The sequence below is a fragment of the Falco cherrug genome, chromosome W (assembly GCF_023634085.1).
Source record: "Falco cherrug isolate bFalChe1 chromosome W, bFalChe1.pri, whole genome shotgun sequence".
Lineage (NCBI taxonomy): Eukaryota > Metazoa > Chordata > Aves > Falconiformes > Falconidae > Falco > Falco cherrug.
The window spans coordinates 8813558-8838912 of record NC_073719.1 but is presented as its reverse complement, the minus strand read 5'-3'; the positions used below and the strand labels follow the sequence as shown (position 1 = coordinate 8838912).

The 25355-nt window shown below is 41.7% G+C and overlaps 1 pseudogene; it reads left to right on the top strand.

Moving 5' to 3' along the window:
• The first annotated feature begins 382 nt into the window (after positions 1-382).
• Positions 383-11227, top strand: LOC129734635 (cardiomyopathy-associated protein 5-like; annotated as a pseudogene).
• Positions 11228-25355: the final 14128 nt, after the last annotated feature.

Genomic DNA, 25355 nt, shown 5'->3' with positions numbered 1-25355 from the left:
TTATGAGTAAAATTAAGTGTGCAAGTTAGGAGGAGCAATCCCCCTTGCGCCGGGCACCACAATAAACATACCTGCTTTATAACTCTCCTCAAGTTGTAAAGTATGATTCCGAACGTCAGGGTCTGCCTGCCACCCAGGGGATGCTGCATTATCCAGGAGAGCGAAGTTGAATGATACCAAATGGGATGATGGGAAAGAAGGGTGTGGGAAGAGGAGCACTGGGGATTTGTCTTCCCAAGAAAAAGTTTGCTATACCCTCGCCAAACCAAAGAAAGACAGACATGGGGAAAGGGTGTGTGATTTTTAGTTTCCTAGATCAGGCAGCACCTGATTTGGGCCAGTGTTGAAGAGGCTGACAGGGTCGTTTGTCCACTGCAGGCACATGTGCACAGAAGGCGAGAGCGGTGGGAAGCGGAAGCTTTCCAGCACTTCCTTTTCTATGGTAACAGTTCAAAGTGAAGATAGTGGGATAACCTGCGAAACCAGCTCGAGCAGATATTTTACTCCCTGGGTGTCAGAAACTAGTACAGCTTCTAATTTTTACAGTATGGAAAGTTCACCAGTAGGTTCTCCTCCAGGAAAAGTGATCTTTAGTATGGATGAATGTAAGATTGTTTAGAAAAGGAAACGTAAATCTTTAAATAGGGTGATGATGCCTACAAATCTGATGGGAGGCCAGGGCAATAAAAAACGTGACTCTTCTGGAATGCAAAGGCAAGAACCAAGAACTGTTCTAGGAGAGGTGCAGAGCTCAGTGTTAAACGTTGAACAGATGGAAGCACAAGATACAGATGAGGAAATGTTGGATGACAAAGAAGGTCTAGAGACCACTGCAGAAGAGCCAGTAAAAATATCAATATTTAGAGAAAGCAGACTGAGAAAAGTAGGACTGATCCTTGGAGGACCATTACAAGCTGGAATCCAGCTGTTCAACTCAGTTTTTGGAGGGACTGGGCCAGCCCCTGAAACACTAGAGAAAACTAGAATCCAGAGAAGTAGCTCAGTTTTAGGAGATTCTGAACAGTTCCTTGAAGCATCAGCAAAAGAAAGATTGCAGAAGTTCAGTTCACTTTCAGAAGCAACACATCCAAAACCTTTCCAGAGAGCAAGTAGAAATTTTGAAACACCATCGGGGATAATGGAGCAAAGACAGCAACCTGCAGCACATTCAAATCAAAGCAATTTTTCACCAACAACGCCTCTTGATAACTGGCTTACTACTAAAGATGATGTTTCATTTGAAAATGTTAAACCCGTTAAAATGAAAAATAAACCAAGCAGTTTTTCAAGCTTTGGTGCAGAAACAGATCATCAGCATGAAGAAAGAAAAGACAGACCATCTCCTTTGGAGACTCCAAATCAGGTATTGGGACAGTCACTGAAGTCCTGCCTTCCTGAAGAAGCCAGGGAGCAGCAAAGTTATTCACCTGTGGCCAAAACAGCAATAACAGAACAATCAGCATCCACTTCATTAGAGTCTGATGATAAATCAGAAAAGCGAGTGCTGCTTCCTTCAGTTGAAACTGCAAACAAGAAACCAGACCAATCCCTGCTGACAGCATCAGATCTTCTGGATGAACTGATGGAGCAGGAAATTCAGCCCAATCCTGCACTACAGTCTGTTTCAGCAGATTTTGTTAATGAATTAGATAGACAAAGTACCTAACCTATTTTGCCAGATGTCAGAACATCCTGGGAGGGGGAAGCACAGAAGTCTTACTTGCCTAGTCCTCCATCAGCTAAATCCAAGTATTCCACTCTACCTGAAACAAGACAGGAGAATATTGTGGGAGAGGAGGACAGAGAATGTCTGAAGAGAGATATATGAGAGGAGGATGGAGAATGTCTGACCTGGCAGGAGATGAGAGAACAGTTGGGTATTCTGAAGGAGAGTAAGAAAGATAAACATGGTTATCTAGTAGCAAAAAGGTGTCTGCATGCTTGTAGTGATATATAGCTATGTAACTGCATGAATGGTTTCTGCCCTGAGCCTGGTGGTACATACAGCTGGAATTTGTATCTGGACTCAGAGGTATAAATATGACCTTCTCTGCACAATAAAGCGTCTCTGGTTGCACCACAACCTGAGTCCGTGCCTTCATATGCCACAGATTATTCCTCAGTCATCAGAAACTGCACAATCTGAGTCTGGTTACATGCTGTTACCACAGTCTGTATATGAAACAGAGAAGCAAAAAACTGAGTGCCACTCATCAAAACTGCATGGTCAGAAACTGAGCATTCAGCTCTATTTCATTCTGCTAAAAAAAGTGTGTCAAAATGCCCCACCACCAGAAACGCAAAATATGCACTTAGAGAAGCAAACAAAGTCTGAATGAGACTTTTCCTCCTCCCTTCAGGAAACAGAGGAGCAAAAATTAAACTAAATTCACTTATTCCTGAAAAGATAGATTCTAAATATTTTGGCATTTCATATCCTATTTGCACAGAAACACAAGAAACTCAGAAAACTTCAGATGTAAATAAAGCAGTAGATTTGGATCATCCTGATTTTTCCATTGAAAAAACCAAACAAGCAGAGAGTGCACAAATAGAGATAGAGTGTCCAGATTTCTCATATTCCAAAGAAGAAACAGAGGAATCGGAGAGTGCCCAACTGGAGACAGAGCAGCCAATTTTCTCATATTCCATGGAAAAAACCAGAAGAATTTGAGACTGCACAGCTGGAGACGGAGCATCCAGGTTTCTCATATTCCAGAGAAGAAATGGTGGAATCAAAGAATGCACAGCTGGAGATGGAACATCAGGAGTTTTTATTTTACAGGGGGGAAACAGAGAAACAAAAAATCTGTTCCTTTTGAACTGGAACAACCAGTCTTATTCCCCTGAAGAAGCAGAACAATAAGAAACAGCACAATAAGAAACAGCACAGCTTGCATTGGAACCTTCAGATTTATCATATTTGATTGAAGAAATAGAGAAAGAAAACACTACAGAACTCCAATTGGTACATCCAGATATATCTGATTCCTCTGGAAGAGGTGAGACACAGAAAACTGGGTATCTGGAAACAGCACATTCAGATTTACCATATCCCATGAATAAAAAAAACAGAGCAGCAAGAATTGGCACAAGTAGATTTGGACAATTCTATTATGTCATATTTTAGTGAGAAAGGAGAACGACCACAGCCTGTACAGCAGGATTCACAACCTGGAGTTAAGCTGTATTCCTGTGCCAAAGGAGTGCAAGAAGAAACTACTCAACTGCAGTCAGAGCATCCAGTTTTGTCATATTCTACTGGAAAATAACAGCAACATAAAACCTCACAGGGGAGGGTACAACAGCTGGATATATCATATTCCACTGGCAAAATTGAACAACAGGAAATATTGCAGCCAAAGTTGGAACAAGCAGATTTTCCATATTCCCATGGAGAAACAGCATAAGAAGCTGTACAAAAAGACTTAGAATGTCCAGAGCCATCATGTGTCATTAATGAAGCACAACAATATGAAAATGTACAACTAGCTTAAGAGAATGGGGATTTTTCATTTACCACTGGAGAAGTAATGCAAGAAAGAGCAGAGTCAGGATCTTTGGGTTCATCACATTTGATTGACAGAGAAAAGCCCTGGGAAATGGCACAAATGGAGCAGGAGCATTTGCTTCCCTCCTATTCCACTGCTGGTAGTCAGCAACAGGAAGCCACACTGCTGGGTTTGGCCCAGCCAGATATATCATATTCCTTTGGCAGATTGGAACAACAAGACATAGTACAAAGAGAGCTGGAACAGCAGTAAACAGCCCAATAAAAAGCTATGCAAATGGAATGGCAGTATTCAGATTTATCAGCAACGTAGGGGAAAGAGGAGCCACAGGATGTAGACCAAATGAATTTGGCACAGCAAGGAACAGCTCAGTCAATGCATCCATCTTTGCCACATTCTTTCAGTGAACAAATACAAGAAGAAATGCAAATGGAGCCAGCATATCCAGAATAGACATTTTATGTAAGTACAGAAATGCAGAAAATGACACAACACAAATCAGAGCAACCATTTCTTTCATATTTTACTGGCAAAACAGAGCAACAAGAAATAGTATGTTCAGAGCTGGAGCAAACATTTTTTCCATCTTCCAGTGGAAAAGAAGCTCCACTGGAAATGGGAATTAGTTCAGAATATCCAGATTTGTCATATTCTTTTCACAAAGCTGAACAACAAGAAAAGTTGGAACATCCAACCTTACCATTTAGTTTGAAGCAACAGGAAACTACACCACTGGTGATGGAACATCCAGATTTTCCATGTGATAGTGGTGAAGCAAAACCAGGCAACACTGTAGAGCAGGAGTCAGAACATCCAGAGCTGTCATACTCCATGGGAGAAACACAAGAATTGGAATATTTGGATTCACCAGGAACTCCAGGTGAGGCAGCACTAGATAAAAATATGGAAGTGGAATCTAAATACCCAAATTTGTCATGTTCTGATGGCCAAAAACCCCACCAAGAGACTACATAATTGAATTCAAAATATCCAGATTTATCATTTTTCTTTGGTAAAGCCAAAGAACAAGCAACTCGAGTTTGAGCCAAAACATTAAAAATTGCCTAAAGTGGCCAGAAAAAGAGCTTCTCAAGCAACTGCACAAATAGAATCAAAACATCTAGATTTGACATATTCCCTTGGCAAAGCAGATGAGCTGGAAATTGCACCATGGGAAATGAAATATCCTGATTTGTCACATTACACTGATGAGACAAACCAACAAGAAGTAGTACTGTTGGATCAGAAACACAAAAATTTCTGTTGACAGAGAAAAGCAGCAGCAAACCACAGAACAGCAGTTAGAGCAAGAAAAGTTATCATATTCTCCTAGAAAAACAGAGCAATTATAATATGTCTAAGAGAACTTGGAACAACCAGATTTATCATTTTCTATTGACAGGCCAGATGATGAAATGACCCCACCAGAGACAGAACACACTAATGTGATATATCCTCTGGAGAAAGCAGAGGTATGACAAAGAGTACAACAAGAATTGGAGCAAACAGGTTTAACTTCCCCCTTTGTAAAAGCAGAACAGAAAACAGTTCAGCCAGATGCGGTAATTCCACATTTGGCCCATTCTGTGGGTATGGCAGAACCAGGGCAGAGACATCCTGATTTGCCTTATTCTGTTTTAAAAGCAGGAAGAAGGAAGACTGTGTACCGCACAGCTGAAACCTGAATACCCTTTTCTAGCATGTTCCCTTGACAAAGTGCAGGAAACAACCCAGCAGAGGTTGGAACAGCTGGATGTGTTGTAAGTCCATGACAAAGCAGAACAACTCCCACCTGCCCAGCTGGAGCTAGGCCACACAGACTTGGCTGACAAAGTGGGACAGCAAGGGATGGAGCATACAGCCTTGGGACACCCTGATGAGGGACAGTCTGTCAGCAGAGCAGAGTATCTACAAACTGCAAAAGAGAAACTAGTACTTCCAGATGCATCATCTCATAATAGAAAAGCAGAGCAAAGACAAATGGCAGAACCAGAGCCAAAGCATCTTGATTTATCATATTCCATTGATAAAATACAGCCACAATTGCATTCCACTGGCACAGTACAGCAACAAGAAAAGGTTCAACCAGAGCTGGAACAGCCAGGTGAATTTTCATCATCTCTTGGTAAAGAGCAGCAATGGGAAAGTGCAGAAATGCAGGCAGAACACCCTGAGCTGCAGTGCTCTATGGAGAAAACAGAATGACTGCAAAATTCCCAAGCAAAATCAGAATATGCAGATTTGTCATTCTCTGTTGGCATGGCAGAAACTCATAAAACAACACAGCCACAGTTGCAAGAACGTATTTTGTTGCAATTTTTTTTTGTCAAAACAAAGCAATCACGGGCAGCCCCACTGGAGTCTGAGCATCCAGACATCAGATGCCATGAGCAAAGTACTGCACTCTGATTTGCCCTCTTCTGTTAGTGAAGAAAAACAATGTGCACAAATGGAGTTCAAACAGGAGAGGGGAAGCTATGCATTACACCCAGAGGAAACAGTACAAATAAAATTGGAATAGCTGATGTCAAGTTCTCATGGCACAGCAGAGCAACCAAATCGGGCTCCACTGGAAGGGGAATTCCCAGATTTCTTGTATACCTCTGGCAAAAAAGAGCAATGAGAAATGGAAAAACAAGAGTTAGAGCATTTAGATTTATCATATTCCACTGATAAAACACAGCAACAAGAAACCACACAACTTGGGTTAGGACAACCAGATTTATCATCTTGCCCTGGCAAGACAGTGCAACCACAAACTGTTCAAGTGGAAGCAGAACATCAGTTGCTGCATTTCACTGGCAAAACAGAACAGCAAGGAACAGCACAACCAGAGGTTGAGCATCTGGATTTGTCATATTCCAGTGGGAAATTAGAGCAGATGTAGGCTATGCAATGGAAATCAGAGCAGCCTGTAACACTCCATCCCATTGGAAAAACAGAGCAACAAGGAATAGCACGTCCAGAGCAGGAACTTCCCAATTTATCATATTCCATTTGCAAAACACTGTCACAAGAAACTACACAAATGGGCAAGCAACAAAAATGACAACAAAATTTAACATATGCCCTTGGTAAAACAGATGAAATACAACCTGTGCAAGGTGAACTGGAACATACAGGTTTGTTGTATTCTTCTGGCAAAAGAGAACAAGAAATGGTATTGCCAAAGTTGCAACATCCACGGCTATCTTCTCCTGTTAGAGAAATAAGACGAAGCTACACATCAGAAATCAAACTATCCAGATTTGTCATATTCTATTGGCCAACAAGAGCACCATGATATTGAACAACCAGAGGTGGAAGAAATGGATTTACCCTATCCGGCTGGGAAATCAGAGCACCCACAACCTGGCCAAATAGTACTGCAACAGCCAGAGCTTTCGGAGTCCTTTGGCAAATTAAAGGAAAAGAGAATGGCCCAGCCTGGCTTTTTGCACTCCCTTGGTGAAGAAAAGCATAACCAGCTTCACAGTTAGACAGTGCAACAAGGTTTATCACATTCACTTGGCAAAACAGAAAACCAGGAAACTGTACAAGCAGGGTTCATGCCTTCTGATTTTTCATATTCCACAGGAAAAGCAGAGCAGTTGCAAATGGAACGACTAAAATCAAAACATCCAGATTTGTCATATTCTCTTGGCAAACCAGAGACTTGCGGAATAAACCCACCAGATTTATTGTACTACTACAACAGAGTAAAGCAGCCACAGGCTGCCCAGATGGAGCACCCAGAAATGTCATACTTCGCAGATGAACTGGAGTGGGGGGATGGGGCCCAACCTTAACTGCAGTGTGTTAATTTGCAGTACTCTGTTGTTGAAACAGAGCTGCCAGAAACACCTGTATCATATACCTTTGGCAGGATCAAGAAGCAGGAAACTGCACAACCGGACTTTGAACAATCATATTTATCAAGTTCTACTGACAAAGCAAACAGCCCCACTGAGAGCAGGATGTTCAGAGAAGCAAGATAGTGGGGCTACTTCATCTCTAACTGCTCAGTTGGAAACTGAACAAGATTTATCCTTTTCCACTGAGGAAGCAGAGAGCCAAAAAATTAAACCATATTCATCTCTTCCTGAGCAAATAGTGTCTGTACCTTTGGGTGTTTCACATTCTGTTTCTGACACAAAAATAGAAGGAAGTCCAAAGTCTTCACCTGTAACTGGAGGCCTGTCCCCCAAGCACTTAGATTTATCTTATACCCATTGTAAAACAGAACAGTCAGAAACTGCCCAGCCTGAGTCAGGTTTCTTTTTTGCAAGAAAAGAAACAGAATACAAATGTTCATCCACATTTGCCTGTGGCTGCACAGTCAGAGGCTGAACATGTAATTTTACCTGAAACAGAGAGAGAAAAGAATCCACATTACTTCCACACAGCTATACAATTAGAATCTGAACAATTAAATTTATCATATTCTATAGATAAAGCAGAAACTCTAGAAAGTCAAGACTATTTAACTGTACCTTCAGAACTGGAGTCTGAACCTTCAGTCCTATTTTATTCAGCTGATGATACATGTCAACAAGAAATTCCACCTTATTCAAAACCTACCTCTCAGTATTTGGTTCCCACATGGTCCATTGCTGAACAAGAAAAGCAAAGCACGCAGCTACTTATTCCCCAGTCTGCACAATCAGAGTGTAAACATGTAATTCTACCACATGATGAAAAAGAATTGCAAAAAATTCAACAATATTCACCTAAACCAGCAAACTTGAAGACAGTGCAGTTGGAGAGTATGTCTTTAATGTGCACTCAAGACCAAGATGAGCAAGAATCTCAAGATCATTTGTTGGACACAGAATATTTGTCATCAGAGCAACTAAGAAGTCCCCCCAAATTCCCTACTGAGCAGGATAAACAAGAAATGCAATGTGATGTGCAGAAAGTACCAAGGTTGGTGACCACAGAGTCAAAAGTGACTGCTGTAGCAGACTGGCAAGCAGTGTTGTCAGACTCATTTGTACCTTTTCATACATTACCTGAAATGTCAGTATCAGTAGCTTTCACTGATGATGAAGAAAAACAAAATATTCCATCATCTTTATCTGATGTAGTAGGCATGCTTGGAAAGCAATCTAACATAGTTTCAGGCATTTATACTGAAGGAGAGTCATGAAATGCAACCACATTTTGCAGAGCAAAAGCACATATCCTCAGAGCATCTGGGAGCTGTTTCATCAGATATTTAGGAAACTGTGACACACCAAACTCAGTATTATTCTGGTGAATGGAGCAGCCTTTCTTCAGCAGAGATGAAATCTGTTTGCTCTAGTTCTGATGAAAAGCAGAACCCAGATATCCCATCTTTTGGGCTAGCTAGCTGGCTGGCAGAAGAGGTGAAAGCTTGCTCAATTAGTCCAGTAAAAGCTACAGAAACAGACAAGCAAGGAATTCAACTTTCTCCAAATGAAGCTTCTGATTTTGGATCAAAACAATTCCCACCTGGAAGCTGCACAGAACTTACAGTTCATGATTCTACAAATAAAAGAGATATGTTTAGAGTTTCTGATTCAGTGTCAAGTGAAATTTCCCACAGAGTGTCCTCAGAAACTAGTCACAGAGTGTAAAAGTATGATTTACCATCTCTGGGAGTAGATAATCCTGGTCCAGACAAAACTAGTACTGGAAATCCTATGAAAATGGAAGCAGTGCAACATCTGGAGGTAGACAAAGTGTCTAAAGTGCCTGAACATTACCTGAGAAGAGAAGAAGAAATGGAACATGAGCACTGTAGAAGACAGTCAGCATGCTCCAGAACCTACTGAACTATTTAATATTATTTCAAAAGGTTATGAAATACTCAGTATTCATGCTCCTACACATATTTCTTCTGTTGATCAAGAAGTAAACACATGTCAGATAAACTAGAATACTTGGAAACAAATCCTTCATTTAAAAGTGAATTAGCTGATGATGGCCATAGAGCCTTAGCTTCTGGAACAACCACAGAAATTTAAGAAAACTGTGTTGGGAAAGCCTGCAAACCATGAGCTAAAGTAATTGGTCAAAAATGATAATGCTGAGGAAACTGAAGAAACACAAGAAAATTTCATGTTGCCAGAAAACAATAATAATGCAGTATTGGATCCTAATAATGGTATGGCCAATATGGATTATTTTGAAAAATATACCTTGATTGATGACAAATCCCCAATTAAGCCACATTTTGAAAGACCAAATTCATCGTTTCCTGTGACAGAAAATCCCAATGAACCTGTGGAAGAAGCCACATCTTTTAAAGAAAGTGCTGAGGTAGATACTTTGGAAGAGGAGTTTTCCTTACTTGAGAATCCAGGTGAAGTCCTTTATGGTACTGTGAAAGGAGAAAGCAAAATGCAGTCCTATGCAGATACTCTAAAACCTTTACCTCTGCAGAAATCAATTGACATTAGCAGTAAAAAAGTTACAAATGTAGAAGATGGACAGAAGTCACCAGGGACCCCACTCTTTGATTCAGGAGTGCTAGAACAATCTCTGTTGTTTTCTACCACTGTTGCTGCAGTTAATCCAGAGCTTCTAGAGGAGCCACCTGCTCTGTCATTTTTATACAAGGACCTCTATGCAGAAGCAGTAGGAGAAAAGACAAAGGATGAGACTCCTTCTGATGAGGAAAGTGGTAATTCTAATGTGTCTTTCCCTAGTAGAAATTCAGACACAGATAATGAAATTGGAATATATTTTGAAAAATACATTCTTAAAGATGAAATTCCAAGTAAGTCCATAGGGCCTCAAAAGGATCAGATACCAGAAGATGAGTCTTTTAGTGGAGGAATTTCATTTCAGAGTTCAGAGGACAAACACAAGCAAGTGTCTGGTGATGTTTCACATGTCAGAACTGAGATTTTGCCAGAAAGGGGTGTTGTGGAGAGAAAGTCCAGACTGATGGTGACATTCAAGCAACAATTTGTAAACCAATGCATGCCATTCCTTTTGGAAGCAAAGTAATTCTTTCAGGTGCAAGAAGTGATACCACTGAACAAAGAGAAGAAAATGTACCTGTAGAAACAACTGAGGAATTGCCAGAGCAGTCAAGTCATCAAGAGTATAGTCAACTAGTGGATTATCAGGGAGCTGCATGTCAAGAAGCTGGTAATAAGCAGGAAGAACAGCATGAAATAACTGCAGTTCCTCAAATGGAAAAATATGTCCCATGTGTCAGGACTCCTGATGAAGATAGTGAAGATGATCAGTATACCCAGAAAAATCTTTCATGTGTCCCTACCATTCAGCAAACAGAGAAGCTAGACTTGTAAAGAGAGGAGCAGCACCCTGATGTTTATGAAGATCTCACTGAGTCAATGGACTACAATGTGATTACACAAGAAGAACTTTTACAAGATGTAATATCATCTGAATTCACACACAAGGAGCTATTATTTGAAGACAGGGACTTTTTTGAGCATGTTGGTGATAGTTATGAATTTGATACTGAGCCAGAGCAAAGAACACCTGTTGAGCTTGAAGATTCAGGCTTTGTGTTGTTGTATCCTGAAAAATTGGCAACAAACATTCCTCAAGTTGAGAGTGCACAAAGAGAACTGAAGAAAACACAAGCAGACACATATTGTTACCACTGCAAATGTCCAATATCTGTTATTGACAAGCTTTTTGGAGAACATAAAGACCATGAAGTCACAACATTAGATGCTGCTGCAACCAAGATGAAGGTAAAAATTAATTTGGGTGAGGGAAGGAGATACTGAGGCTAATTTCTTCAGGCCTCCTGTGTTGTCAGTTGAGAGGGTTCAGAGAGCAGTCCAGAAGCTAAGTCACAGAAACACCTGTGAGAGCTCTTGAAGGGAGACTATCTTATCATTAAGGTATTCTCTAGAGTCCTAGGCTTGTTAAACTGATATTTTTATTTGTTCAGAAGTTTGAATGACCTTGTTTCTATGTAGCTTTTACCAGACTTTCCATCTTTTAGCCTTCTTGTCTGTGTAAGTTTGTCTGATTTGTAAGTGTAGGGGGAGAAATGGGAAGAGTGTAATTTCTATGAAAAGAAATTTTTAGTAACAGCAGCTCATTTCACTTGACAAGGTACAAAAACCTCCATATGTGGGGACCAGTATCATTATAAAGTGTTTCCCATCCCAGTTATGTGTGTTCATTGCTCAGAGATGTTAGATTAGTTACACAGTTTACACTACACAGTTTTGTTGAAACTCCATTTTCTGTTCAGTTCATGTTCATCTGTGCCAGTAGCATGTGGTGGTGCACTTCTCCCCCTTCTCCGGGCTGTTCTATGACCCCAGTAGTTGCCGATTAGGCCTCAGTGCCTTGAGTAATGAGTTGAGCTGTTAAGCACCCCTTGACTATACCAGCAACTGTTACTTGGATAAGGCAGAGAATGGCACTGTCTGTACTGGAACTCCCATTGACTGGTCAAAGCAGGGAACAAGAATGGAGACAATCATTTATTCCCTGACAACCCCAGAACACTCCTGCCTGGATCATAGCCCAAGTGGTAACATGAGTAGAACGATACCATTGTTCCTGGAATTTTTGAGAAAATTATCAGCTTGGGTTGTGGCCAGGAAGGAAATTTACAGATGACTAAAGCCAATCATCTCACAGCCTTATAAACAGCAGTCCTAAAGTGAGACCCTTTTGAGATCTCCTGGACCACAGTGGGCTGCGACCAGCATCTCCCTCTGAGTGGGACACCACTTGGAACTTGCAAACTACCAAGTTTGCAATACTAGGGGGGACATTGCAAAAAGCCAATGACAGAGCCTGGGCTGATACCCCTGCTCCTTGAGGCTCAACCCTTCACCCATTGAGGAATGCAAAAAGCATTAGATGTATTTCACTGAACTTAAGGGGAACTATTAACAGGTATACCTTTGTCATAATAGGTATTACAGTCTTGAATCAATTAGGTTATTTTGTGATTTGAACAAATTCTATTGATTTGCTTTGTTGCTAAGATCCTATGGATAATTGTGAACTGTGAAAAAATTCTCTCTCTCTCTCTCACACACACCCACACCCTTTATATACAAGCTATTGCCCAAGTCTGAGACTAAGATCAGATCTAGCCACACCTAAGTTCCATGAGAATTTAGAAAGCAAGGAGGTCTACTGTGAACTTTGTGACTCAGCAGAAGGGTCTCCCTTATTCTTTATCACACTCTCTATATCTCTCCCATTAGACATAAACCATTGACCAAGTCTGAGATTAAGGTTGGATCTAGCCGCACCTAAATTCTATGAGAGTTTAAAAAGCAAGGGGGTTTGCTCTAAACCTCATGACTCAATGGGAGGATCTCCTTTACCCTCATGCTTTTGATCTTTATAAACTGTTTCCAACTCTATTCTGACTTGATTTCAATTTGATTAATCTCTGCATTTACTCCATGTAATAAGTAATAGAGTGAACCTTGCCATCGAATCTTGTGCAGTCGCATTTCCAAAGATTCTTATTAAACCTATTTTGCTTTGGTGGTGATTCTTTAAACAATCTGACCTAAACCACTCATTTTGCAACAAATTGGCATAATTGGCAGGATCCTAAATCAGGATTTGCAACATAGCGTTTTAGCTGTAGTGCAGATAATAGTTTAGCAAGTCCTACTTCTTCCTGCTATTTCTAAGCTGTACCACTCTAAAAGACAAAAATGTCCTCCATTTCAGTAGTATACTCCATTGATAGCAATATTAGTGAAAATACTTTTGTTTCTGTAGAAGCTGTTCTTCATTAAATTGCAGTTCTGCTTGTGAAAATGGCATGCATGTGATGTCTCACTTTTCCCATATCAGATTTGTTCATGTATAAGTATACAGATTTTCCTTTCTTGGTGACTGTGGCAATGTATTTGGAAGAAAAGGGACACCTGGCCTATCAAAAGTCGCTCTTGCTTTAGCAGCTTGATATGATTAAAAGCTTTATCTGCTCAGCAAGGCCGCAAGGTTGTGTGAGAAAGACACCTGGAACAAAGAAAACAGGATCTTTGGCAGTTAAGCAGGCAGAAAAACAGGAGCTGAGCTGGGAACTGATGACCGCAAGAATGTCAACAATTTTAATGAGACTAACCGCCTGTATGCTTTTAACACATTAGTATCTGTATAGCAGCGTGTGAACAGTGTATGTAACCAATAGAATTAAGGTGTGATGTGTGTATGAATATTAACATTGTATATAAGTTTGCAGAAACTTAAGTAAAGTGGCTTCAACTAGGATCATATTGATATGTCGTTGAGTCCGTGATTTTGCTCCTGCAGGCCAACACCTCAGTGAGTGGCAGAGAACAAAGGGATGCAGCACAGCTTATATACACTTATCAAATCATTAGTCAATGTCCGAAGTTTTTAGAAGTTTCCTTTGGTATTGTCACTTCTGTGAATACATCACCTAACTCTGTCCCAGTTGATCCATCTATTCAGTTCCAGCCTCTGCCTTGGCTCCAAGGTCCTCCTCGGATCATGATCTTCTTTCTGCCTGCTTTAACTCACACAATCCTTCAAGCACACTTAGTCTTTGAACAAACAATTCCTATGCACATATACTGATTTTTATACACATATACAGAAACATCTGTGTTTCTGAGAGCACCTGTGTACACAAATTGATCATCTATTGTTTCTCTATTCTCTCACTGATTAACTTGACTAAGTTTTTAACAAGCCTTGGATTAGGGCTATACAAGGGACGAGGCCCGATTCTGCCATTTAGCAGCTTCAGCACTTTAAATTTTTTAATTCAAAATACATTTTCTTTAACAATCTATAATAGAAGCAGAGGCTCAGTTCCACACAGGTATTTCTTTCCTCTGCTGTTTCAGTTGCAGACATTGGAAGAAACAGATGAACCCAGTCTATTAATAGATGGCTCCATGGCTGGTGTCACCACCAGAATTTTGGGGGTTTTGATAATGGGATGGTTTACACAGCACCAGGCCTGCTGGTTTCAGATGGGATTCATCTTTCTCAGTGGGGGAAGAGGGGTCCACAAGCTAGTGGAGCTGATTGACAGACCTTTAAACTAGACTTGAAGGGGGAAGGAGATAATATAACTCACCTGTGACAAGCCATGGGTTGACAAACCAAGGTTAGAGGGACGTGGTGCTAGTGAGGGCCCTTGGCCTGTTGCTCTGAGACTTTCTGGGTACAGTGGAGCACACTTGAAGTCTTATAGAGATGAGCCAGGGGCTCCTGAGGTAACAGGAGCCAAGAGGGGAACACTGGCGAAATACCTCAAAGGAATTAAGGGGTGTTCCTCTAAAAAGGTTACACAGCCAACGGCCCAGCTGAAGTATGTCTACACCAATGCACACAGCATGGGCAACAAACAGGAGGAGTTGGAAGCCTCTGTGCTGCTAGAAAGCTATGACCTAGTTTCCATTACTGAAATTTAGTGGGATGATTCCCATGACTGAGTGCAGCTATCGATGGCTACAGGCTGTTCAGAAGGGACAGGTGAGGAAGGAGGAGTGGAGGGGTTGCCCTCTGTGTCAAGAAATGGATAGACTGCGAAGAGCTGTCTGAAGAATAGCCACAAGCAGGTTGAAAGCTTATGGGCAAGAATTAGAGACCAAGGCAACAAAGGGAACTTTGTGGTTGGTGTCTACAACAGGCCGCCCAATCAAGGGGAGCCTATTGACGAAGCCTTCTTACTCCAGCTACAGGAGGCATCACGCTCTCAGGGTCTCTTCTGGCATGGGGACTTCAGCCACCCTGACATCTTCTGGAAAAGTAGCATGGCGAGCTGCAGGCAATCCAGGAGACTCCTGGAATGCATCAAGGATAACTTCTTAGACCAGGTAATAGACAGCCTTTACCAGAGGGGATGCATTACTGGACCTGTTGGTCACCAACACAAATGAGCTAATCAGAGACGTCGGGATTGGAGGCAGAATGGGCTGCAGTGATCGTGCATGCACTGGTGGAGTTCACAGTCCTGAGGGATATGGGACAGGTGAAGAGTAAAGTCAGGACCCTGAATTTGAAAGCAAACTTCCAGCTGTTCAAGGAGTTAGTCAATGGGACGCCCTGGGAAACTGCCCTCAGGGACAAGGGAGCAGAAAAGAGCTGGCAGATCTTCAAGGATGCTTTCCATAGAGTGCAAGAGCTCTTGATCCCCATGTGTAAGAAATCAGGAAAGGAAGGCACGAGTTCAGCATGGCTGAGTTGAGACCTGCTGGTCAAACCAAACAGCAAGAAGGAAATGCATAGGCAGTGGAAGTAGGGACAGGTATCCTGGGAAGAGTATAGGGACACTGCTTGGTTGTGTAGAGATGAGGTCAGCAAGGCCAAGGCATGGCTGGAACTGAACTTGGCAAGGGACGCAAAGAATAATAAGGAGAGTTTTTATAGGTATGTCAGCCAGAAAAGGAATGTCAAAGAAAGTATACACACACACACACACACACACCCCCCCCAGTGAACAAGGCTGGCAAATCGGTAACAACAGGTGAGGAGAAAGCTGAGGTACTCAACAACTTTTTTGCCTCAGTCTTCACTGGCAATTCCTCTTCCCACACCTCTCAAGTGGATGGACCTCAAGGCAGGGACTGGGGGAACAAGGTCCCTCCCACTGTAAGAGAAGATCATGTTTGAGACCACCTGAGAAACCTGAACATACATAAGTCTATGGGACCTGACGAGATGCATCCCAGAGTCCTGAGGGAACTGGCTGATGTAGTTGCCAAGCTACTCTCCATGATATTTGAAATGTCATGGCAGTCAGGTGAAGTCCCTGGTGACTGGAAAAAAGGAAACATTGCACCCATTTTTCAAAAAGGGTAGAAAGGAGGACCCTGGGAACTACTGACCTGTCATCCTCACCTCTGTGCCTGGGAAGATCATGGAACAGATCCTCCTAGAAGCTATGCTAAGGCACACAGAGGACAGGGAGGTTATTCGAGACACCCAGCATGGCTTCACCAAGGGTAAATCCTGCCTGAACAACCTAGTGGCCTTCTATGATGGAGTGACTACATCAGTGGACAAGGGAAGAGCTATGGATGTCATCTATCTGGACTCCTGTAAGGCCTTTGACATGGTCCCCCACAACATCCTTCTCTCTAAATTGGAGCAATATGAATTTGATGGATGGACTGTTTGGTGGATCGGGAATTGTCTGGATGGTTGCATCCAGAGGGTAGTGGTCAACAGCTCAATGTCTGGATGGAGATCAGTGACGAGTGGTGTCCCTCAGTGGTCTGTATTGGGACTAGTACCATTTAATATCTTCATCATCAACGTGGTGAGATCAAGTTCACCCTCAGTAAATTTGCAGATGACAGTAAGCTGAGTGGTGCAGTTGACATGCCTGAGAGACAGGATGCCCTTCAGAGGGACCTTGACAAGCTCGAGTAGTAGGCTCACATGAACTTAATGTAGTTCAACAAGGCTACATGCAAGGTCCTGCATATGGGTTGGGGCAACCCTCAGTATCAATACAGGCTGGGAGATGAAGGGATTGAGAACAACCCTGCAGAGAAGGACTTGGGGGGATTTGTTGACACAGAAGACTCGAACACAACTTATACGACCAATGTGATCAAGTTAGTGCCACATTATTAAAAGACTTATAGCAATTTATACTCTCAGCAAAAGATACACACGATAAGTAGGCTTTGCTATGCAAAAAGTGATAGGTTAAAACCACTCGTTCACACACTTCTACATCCCTTATGATTGGTCCCGGCGTGGTGCCCACACGCTGCTCCCCCTTTGTGCAGGCATCCTGTTTTTTCTCATCTTTCTGTCCAACTCCCCCATCTCTGTGCAAACACACAGCCTCCCTATCTCCCCTGGCCTTGCACATGTCCTTCACAACACTTGCAGCTTGTTACAGCAGCAGCCTGTTATTACAACCAGGTTACTTGGTCTGGATTGCTCATAATATGTCCGTTGTCTTCCAGCCACTCCACAAATCCCCCTTTTTGTTTTTGAGAAATCCAGACCCCTTTTATCATTCGGTTCATCATTCTCATAAAGCAATTCCACACACAGCCCAATATCATTAAAAAGATTACAATGGCAATTAATACCGTTATCCCATGAAGAAACAAATCTTTTAACCATCCAGTAATTCCTAAACTCTGTAGCCAGTCCGTTAACTCATTCTCAATCTTTATAGCCTGTACATTTTTCTTAACTCAGCAAGCCGCTTATGAATACAGTTTGAGTGATCAGTCAAATTCATACAACACTTTCCTTAGCACTGTTCACTATAGGCTACTCTTTACTGTTCATGCTGTTTCCTTATCTTCTAGAGGTGAGATCACATTCCTCCTTTGTTTCTGTCTCACCCTAGTTTCTTCTCATACTCCCTCAAAGTTATTTTACTCTTTGCTGCAGGATCTCAGCTGCACATCATCAAAGCAAGGCCAAAGCTGCACATTATCAGTGTCAAAACAACCCACTGTCTCTGTTCCGTACAATTCTACATTTCCCCCTTTTTGTTTTTGAACAGCTAGTACCAGGTTTGTCATGTTCTGCAGGGCCCTTGCAAACATGACGGCAACCAAGGCAATAGCAAACAAACAATACTGCCAATTGAGTGAATGGATGCCAAAAAGGCTGACATAGTCTCAGATTTTGATAACATGTTGCTGCAATGGGGTGCCTAAAATCCATGCAGCACATACCATCAAAATCCTCACAGCCATGTTCTTGAGCTAACAACAAAAAAAAGCCAATAGTTGCTCTGTTTTGTATGTAATGGTGGCAAATTGGACTCACATTCTTAACTGCCTAATAAACAAGGTGATTTAACTCTTTAATGATTTCCCTGCTGTTACTCCGGATAAGAGAAGAACCGCTGCAATACGTTCCTATCAGTTCCATAAATCAACTATATCATTACATGCTTCATCCAAAGTTATATTGCATTTAAGTGCATTATGCTTATCAACATGTTCATGTGTTTATTTATGTGGGTGTCATGGTCCCATCATAGCCTCCTATTACATTAGCATCTACACAAAGACAACTATCGACATTCAAATTGCAAATAATATTGACTTCTTTTGGATTAACATTATACAGAGGTAATCAATTATCAAAAATATCAAGACTTTCAGTAAGATTCTTCATTTCCCGCATACATTCACTTTTTTGCAACAATGTCTGCAAGTCAGGAAGGACACACCAGACAAGGACTGGTTCAGTAAGGAGACCACACATTAGTTGTTGGGTTGACTGGCAGCAGCAGCGCTCCCACGGTCTGGCACGCTAAGCTCAGGCCGCACACAGCGAGCAGGTATCCATCGCGGACCTTCATCTGTAGAGACACAAGCATAACCTCTCCCCCAAGCTAACAATTCATGCGGTCCTGACCAATGCCTGGTACAAGGGTCTTTCATGCATACTAAGACACCTTGGTGCTTTTGCTGCTTGTCACCAATTGACACAAAATGTCACACAATCGGAGGCACTGCGTAGTTGGCAGAGATTTTCAGAAACTTCAGAACATAACATGCTTTCTCTATTTGTGCCTCTGGGGTCATTCCCTTCATTCCCCCTTTTTTTTTTTTTTTTTTTTTAAGCAACCAAAGACACTTTACCGTAACAGAGAAGCCCCTATTTACATCTCTGAGCTCAGACACAAACCTCAGATGCATGCACCACCAGGCTCAGGGCAGAAATCATTCATGCAGTTACATCGCTATATATCACTAGAAGCATGCAGACATCTATTTATCACTAAGCAAGTTAAGAGTGTGACCTACTCTACAGAAGAGATTAGAGAAGCAAAAAAAAAATAATAGATGTGTTATGCTGCATTCCAGAACTCAGCCTGAGAGTTATAGTCTGCTGTGAGTTCTGGGTTATAATCATTTGACACATGTTGGGGTTGCGATTGTGAAAGTTGCCCGTTTACAATTTTCCTTGGCATTATCATAGCTAGTTGTTTTAAAAGCAACCCTTGAGCTTCCTCATGTTCGACTTGTTGTTGCAAAATATTCTGAAGCTGATCAATAAAGTTAGTATATGACTCTTTAGGACCCTGCAAGACTGTGGCAAGACTCCCGCATCCGGACTGCCTTAATAGCCATCTCCTTCATTTGCAAACAGTTGTCCCTGGGATACCTTGCCTGAGTCACAGAATCAGCACAATTATTTTCTCCAGCCAACTGCTCATAGTTAACAGCAATTCCCCGATTAAGGTTTTCAGTCAAGGCCACTACACATAGCTCACAAAAATCAGATAACCACATCATATACTGTATCAGTTAGTACCATACAAAGCAATAACTTCCAATCATGCAGTGTGAGTGTATAAGGCTCTGCCATCACTTTAAGAAGGGACATAGCAAATGTATTATGAATCCTCCCTTCCTGCACTGCTTTGTTTAACTCTTTAAAAAGCCACATATTGCACAGGCGGCCATTCTGGAAGTTGATTTGTCTGACAAAATACTGAACATGCCATAGCGACTCCCAAATCCCCTCGCTTAAGCGCTTCCCACTTGCATTCCTGCCACCGACCCCTCAGACCCCCTTTCACCCTCCCCGAAAATACAGTCAATGCATCGAGAGAGATGCGGGGGGGAGGAGTGGGGGGGGGAAGGTCTAGCTCCTTTTCTGGATCTATAGGACCTGGATCAAAAGGTTTATCAGTGTCAATGGAATCATTGTCCGAGTTGTCCTGTTCCCATGCTTGGTCCTGTGTTGTGAGGGTCGCTGCAATCAGTGACAGAAGCTTTGGGGGTAGAGGAGGTGTGGACGAAATCGCCATCATTGACAGTGTGTTGAGAAGAGTTGCGCTGTCGGTGGAATTTACAGCTTCCTCTGGTTTAGCACCGTTAGTAGAATTAGTCCACACTTGGCAAAGAGTAGAATTTGCCGCCAAGGTCCTAAATGCATTCCCAACGTGGAGTCCCTCTCTGCGGCAGCATCATACAATCGTCTGCCGACCGCTTTCATTTATTTCAAAGTCTCTAAAATCAACCTCCACATTGTGGAGAATTTTGAACTTTCTTTAGAGCCTGAACTAATGTCCTCCTACAGTGCCGCACCGATCTTATCCCAAGTCATTAACTCAAAAGCCGCACTCACTGAGGGGATCAGTCCTCGCTGCCGAGCCCATGACAGCAACTTTCTCAGGCTTCCCTCATCATAAGATAACCCTCTCTTAGAAAGGATATGTTGGAGGAGCTTCACCACTACCACTTCTTCTTTGCTTAGCGTGGACCCCATCTCCTCTCCAACCGCTCACCTGATCAGGGTGAGATTCCAACGGTTGCGCACGCCTTCCCAGGCACCAGGGCAGTGCCTGCTACGGCCGGCTTCTTCCGCCCCCTCTGAGCCGTCTCTTCACTCCTAGAAGCATGGACAAGAGGGTTCCTGTTCGGGCGCCACTTGTTGACGCAGAAGGTTTGAACACAACTTATATGACCAATGTGATCAAGTTAGTGCCACTTTATTAAAACACTTACAGCAATTTATACTCTCAGCAAAAGATACACACGCTAAGTAGGCTTTGCTATGCAAAAACTGACAGGCTAAAACCACTTGTTCACACACTTCTACATCCCTTATGATTGGTCCCGGCGTGGTGCCCACACGCTGCTCCCCCCTTGTGCAGGCATCCTGTTTTTTCTCATCTTTCCATCCAACTCCCCCATCTCTGTGCAAACACACAGCCTCCCTATCTCCCCTGGCCTTGCACATGTACTTCACAACACCTGCAGCTTGTTACAGCAGCAGCCTGTTATTACAACCGAGTTATTTGGTCTAGATTGCTCACAATACGGCCGTTGTCTTCCAGCCACTCCACAGGTATTGGTGAAAGAAAAACTGTACATGAGCCAGCAATGTGTGCCTGTAGCCCAGAAAGCCAATCACATCCCTGGCTGCATAAAAAGGAACGTGGCCAGCAGGTCAAGGGAGGTGATTCTGCTCCTCTACTCTACTCTTGTGAGACCCCACCTGGACTATCATGTTCAGGTCTGGAGTCCTCAGCACAGGAAAGACATGGACCTGCTCAAGCAGGTGCAGAGGAGGGCCACAAAAGTGATCGGAGGGATGGAACACCTCTCCTATGAGGAAAGGCTGAGAGAGTTGGGGTTGTTCAGCCTGGAGAAGAGAAGGCTCTGGGGAGACCTTATTGTGGCCTTTCAATACTTAGAGGGGGCTTATAAGAAAGATGGGGACAGATGTTTTAGTAGGGACTGTAGCGATAGGACAAGGGGTAAGGGTTTTTAACTGAAAGAGAGTAGATTCAGACTAGATGTAAGGAAGAAACTCTTTACTGTGAGGGTGGTGAGCCACTGGAACAGGTTTTCCCAGAGAGGTGGTAGATGCCCCATCCCTGGAAGCATTCAAGGTCAGGTTGGCCGGGGCTCTGAGCAACCTGATCTAGTTGAAGATATCCTTGCTCATTGCAGAGGGATTGTACTAGATGATCTTTGGAGGTTCCTTCCAACCCAAACCATTCTATGATTCTATGATTTGAAGTCATTAGCAAAAAGGTCTCTGATACATCAGCTGCAATCGCTATCATAAAATGGAAACAATTATGCAACATTAAAGTTTCCGTTTGATGCTATTTGCAGTTTTATGAAACTTTTAGAGCTGAAGTACTCCAGGTTTAGGTGCTGTCTAAAGCTAAATAGTGCTGGAAAGTTTGGTCAAAGTAGCTCAACATTCAATAATTCAAGTAGAAAAAATGGAGAAAAAGTGTGTGAGCTGGCACAGGCAGAATGCAGGAACAACCACAAAACTGTTGTCTAAACTCCTGAATTACCAAATCATGTAGCCTCAAGAGGGGAAATGACATAAAATTATTAAAGAAATTATTAATAAAATCAATTGTATTGCTACAAGTTTGACTTTAAGACAATTGAAACAAATCAGTTGTTAATTCAAGTTATAAGTATTTTTGTATATATAGTGCCAAGCGCTTTGTTGAGCACCGATAAATCCTTTGTCCAAAAGAGTAACTTCAAAAGGAAGCACCCCCACAAGATAGATGAGCTGACTGGAAGTTCACCATGAGGAACGAGCTCAGCAAAAACTAGGGGAAAGGTAATTGTGGCAGTGGGAGATCAAATAGCCCTCCTGAAAGAGGGCAAAACCTCACTTGGGGAGCATGCGTAATTAGTAAAAAGTTTCAACAGTACTATCTGAGCATGCATACTAATCTGCATTAGAAGTGAGAAACTTGTAACCAATCCTGTGCATGAATGAAAATGAATATGTAATGTACTATGAATATGCAAGTACTCTACTGTATATACTGTGTACCCTCGAGTAACTTGGTGTGCATGTTAGGAGGAAAAATCCCCCATGCACCCAGCACTGCAATAAACCAATGTCAGCTTTCTAAACTAACATTTGGTTTGGAGGGTTTTCCAGGTTACAATTTTTGGCAACAAAACCATGGATTAAATGCAAATAGTAAATTTAATTTTTGTTATCTTGCCAACTTAGGGATCCCTGAAGTAACACCCAGGCAGAGGCACACAAGTAGGAATGCAGGTACCATGAAGCTCAGTCCATGCTAGAAGATCGCTGAACCTGCTATGTTCACCTGTATTTCAGGGTTTCACACAAGCATAGTTTACCACTGCGCAGCTTTTCTTTCCCACAGCAGGGCAGGAATCTCAAGCATGTTTGATAGGGTGCCTTAAAGTCTATCACAGGCCTATGTTATCTAAACATATGTTCTACTTGTCAAGCACACAAGACTAAACAATGATTAGTATGAGATATATATATATGTTTTCCTACACACCAGCTGCAAGTCGCTTGAGTGTGTTTACAGTCCTCCTCACCAATCTTCTGTGATTTTCCCACAAAACCTCTCTTCTTCTATGGAAACCTTTGTCTAATCTTAAAAAGTCTATAGACAGTTTTCTATATCTCTTAGCACTTAGACAAGACCTATGGGAACTGAGACAGGTGTATGTTTAGAATACGTTTTACCACAGCAAGCAGTCTTATGATAGAGCATTTGATACTACTTTTAAAAGTGTTACCTGATTAAGGGTGATTAAAAACACGTACTTGTGTAGTCATCCTTTCCCTAGTGGGAAATTATTCAACTTACTTGAAACATTTTGCAGTTCCAAAACCAGCTGTAGTGTATGAACATTTATTATGTTACTAGTCTTCAGGGCCAGGTCTGAAATAACAAAACTTGTATCAGTACAGTGCTTCGTTTTAAATATTCCATTTTCATACTTTGTACTGAGACGAAACGTGCCAAATATATTAAAATAAGAAATGTAACTCCAATTAAATAATTGGAGCTATAACAGGGATTAATATGGGGCAGGATCCACAGTGAAGATTGCAGCTTTTTAATCATGAAACCTATATGATATACTTTGCAGTTTGTTTAGAAATCAGGATATTCTGGGACAGAAGCCAAACCAGAGACTTTGGTTTAAAATAAATGTTATGTACTAGGCAAAAAGCAAATTTCCTCAGGAAAGCATTACAAGATTTTGCATAATAATACAAAGAACTTAAATCAAATGTACATTAAGAAACTAGGTGATCTTTAAGGTCCCTTCCAACCCAAACCATTCATATGCATATTAAAAAAGCACAAATCAATCACTAAAATTTGGCAGGTGTCCATGTAAATATCCAGCACATTAAAAGCAAGATTCAAAAGTTTAGCAAGTAAATACTGAAGGTAAAATTAATAACTTTCTTAATTAAACAAATTTCATCTTTTTTTTTTCCATTGTGCAACAGCCTAGTTCTGATGCTCAACATTCAGGCCTCACGGCATGTCTTTTCTCTGCCCTCATCTGTCATTATTTGCAAGTGTTTTGTCTGACAAAAGCCTAACGGCCTTTATGTACTGACAAAGTAATAAAACAAAGAGGTTACAACTCACAATGTTCCGCTGACAACCAATTCTGGCTAAAGCCCAAAGATAGAAACAACAGTACACTATTTTGCTTTCTAAAGTGGACTGATTGTAATTGAACTACAGTTCAGAAGTGTGTTGTAAAGATAATATTTTAATAACTAAGTTAGGATTTGTTTACCAGAAATCATAGGTGTGCTAAGATAAACCAGAACTCAAGAATGGGCTAAAATGCTTGCATCTTTAAGAATTGAGAGTTCAGAAGATATGAGCCAAATCAAGATTTGATTCCTTCCTCAGGAGAATCAAAATTGTTTAGGTTGGAAAAGACCTTTAAGACCATTGAGTCCAACTGTTAACCTAACACTACCAAGCCCACCACTAAACCATGTCCCTAAGTGCCATGTTGAACACATCTTTTAAATACCTCCAGGGATGGTGACTCAGTCACTTCCCTGGGCAGCCTGTTCCAATGCTTGACAACACTTTTGGTGAAGAAATTTTTCTTAACATCCAATCTAAGCCTCCCCTGGTGAAACTGAGGCCATTTCCTCTTGTCCTATCCCTTGGTACTTGGGAGAAGAGACTGACACCCACCTTGCTACAACTGCCTTTCAGGTAGCTGTAGAGAGTGATAAGGTCTCCCCTCAGCTTCCTTTTCTCCAGACTAGGACAAGGAAATTGTCCTTCTCCAGAACTCCAAATGAATTCTTGGCATTGAGTAGGTACAGAAATAATGAGTTTATGCATACACAGAGACACTGTTGAAGCTTCCATCTTTGAGAGGGAAGGGGTAAAGTGAGGGCTTGTTTTACACTTGGCAGAATGAGGAACATTTTTTATGTACCATAAAAACTTTGAAATAAAATGTTCTAGCATTTAAGAGGTTTTACTGAAGAAATCAGAACATTTTTGTTAACAAGTTTAAACTTTATAATATGTGTACATTTGTTTTCTTCAGGGCTTTTTTATGAAGCCTTAAAATAGGTATAACTAAAAACCCCCACTGTTTTTTATTTAGCATTTATGTAAAGCAGCCTATAGGGAGTTAGACC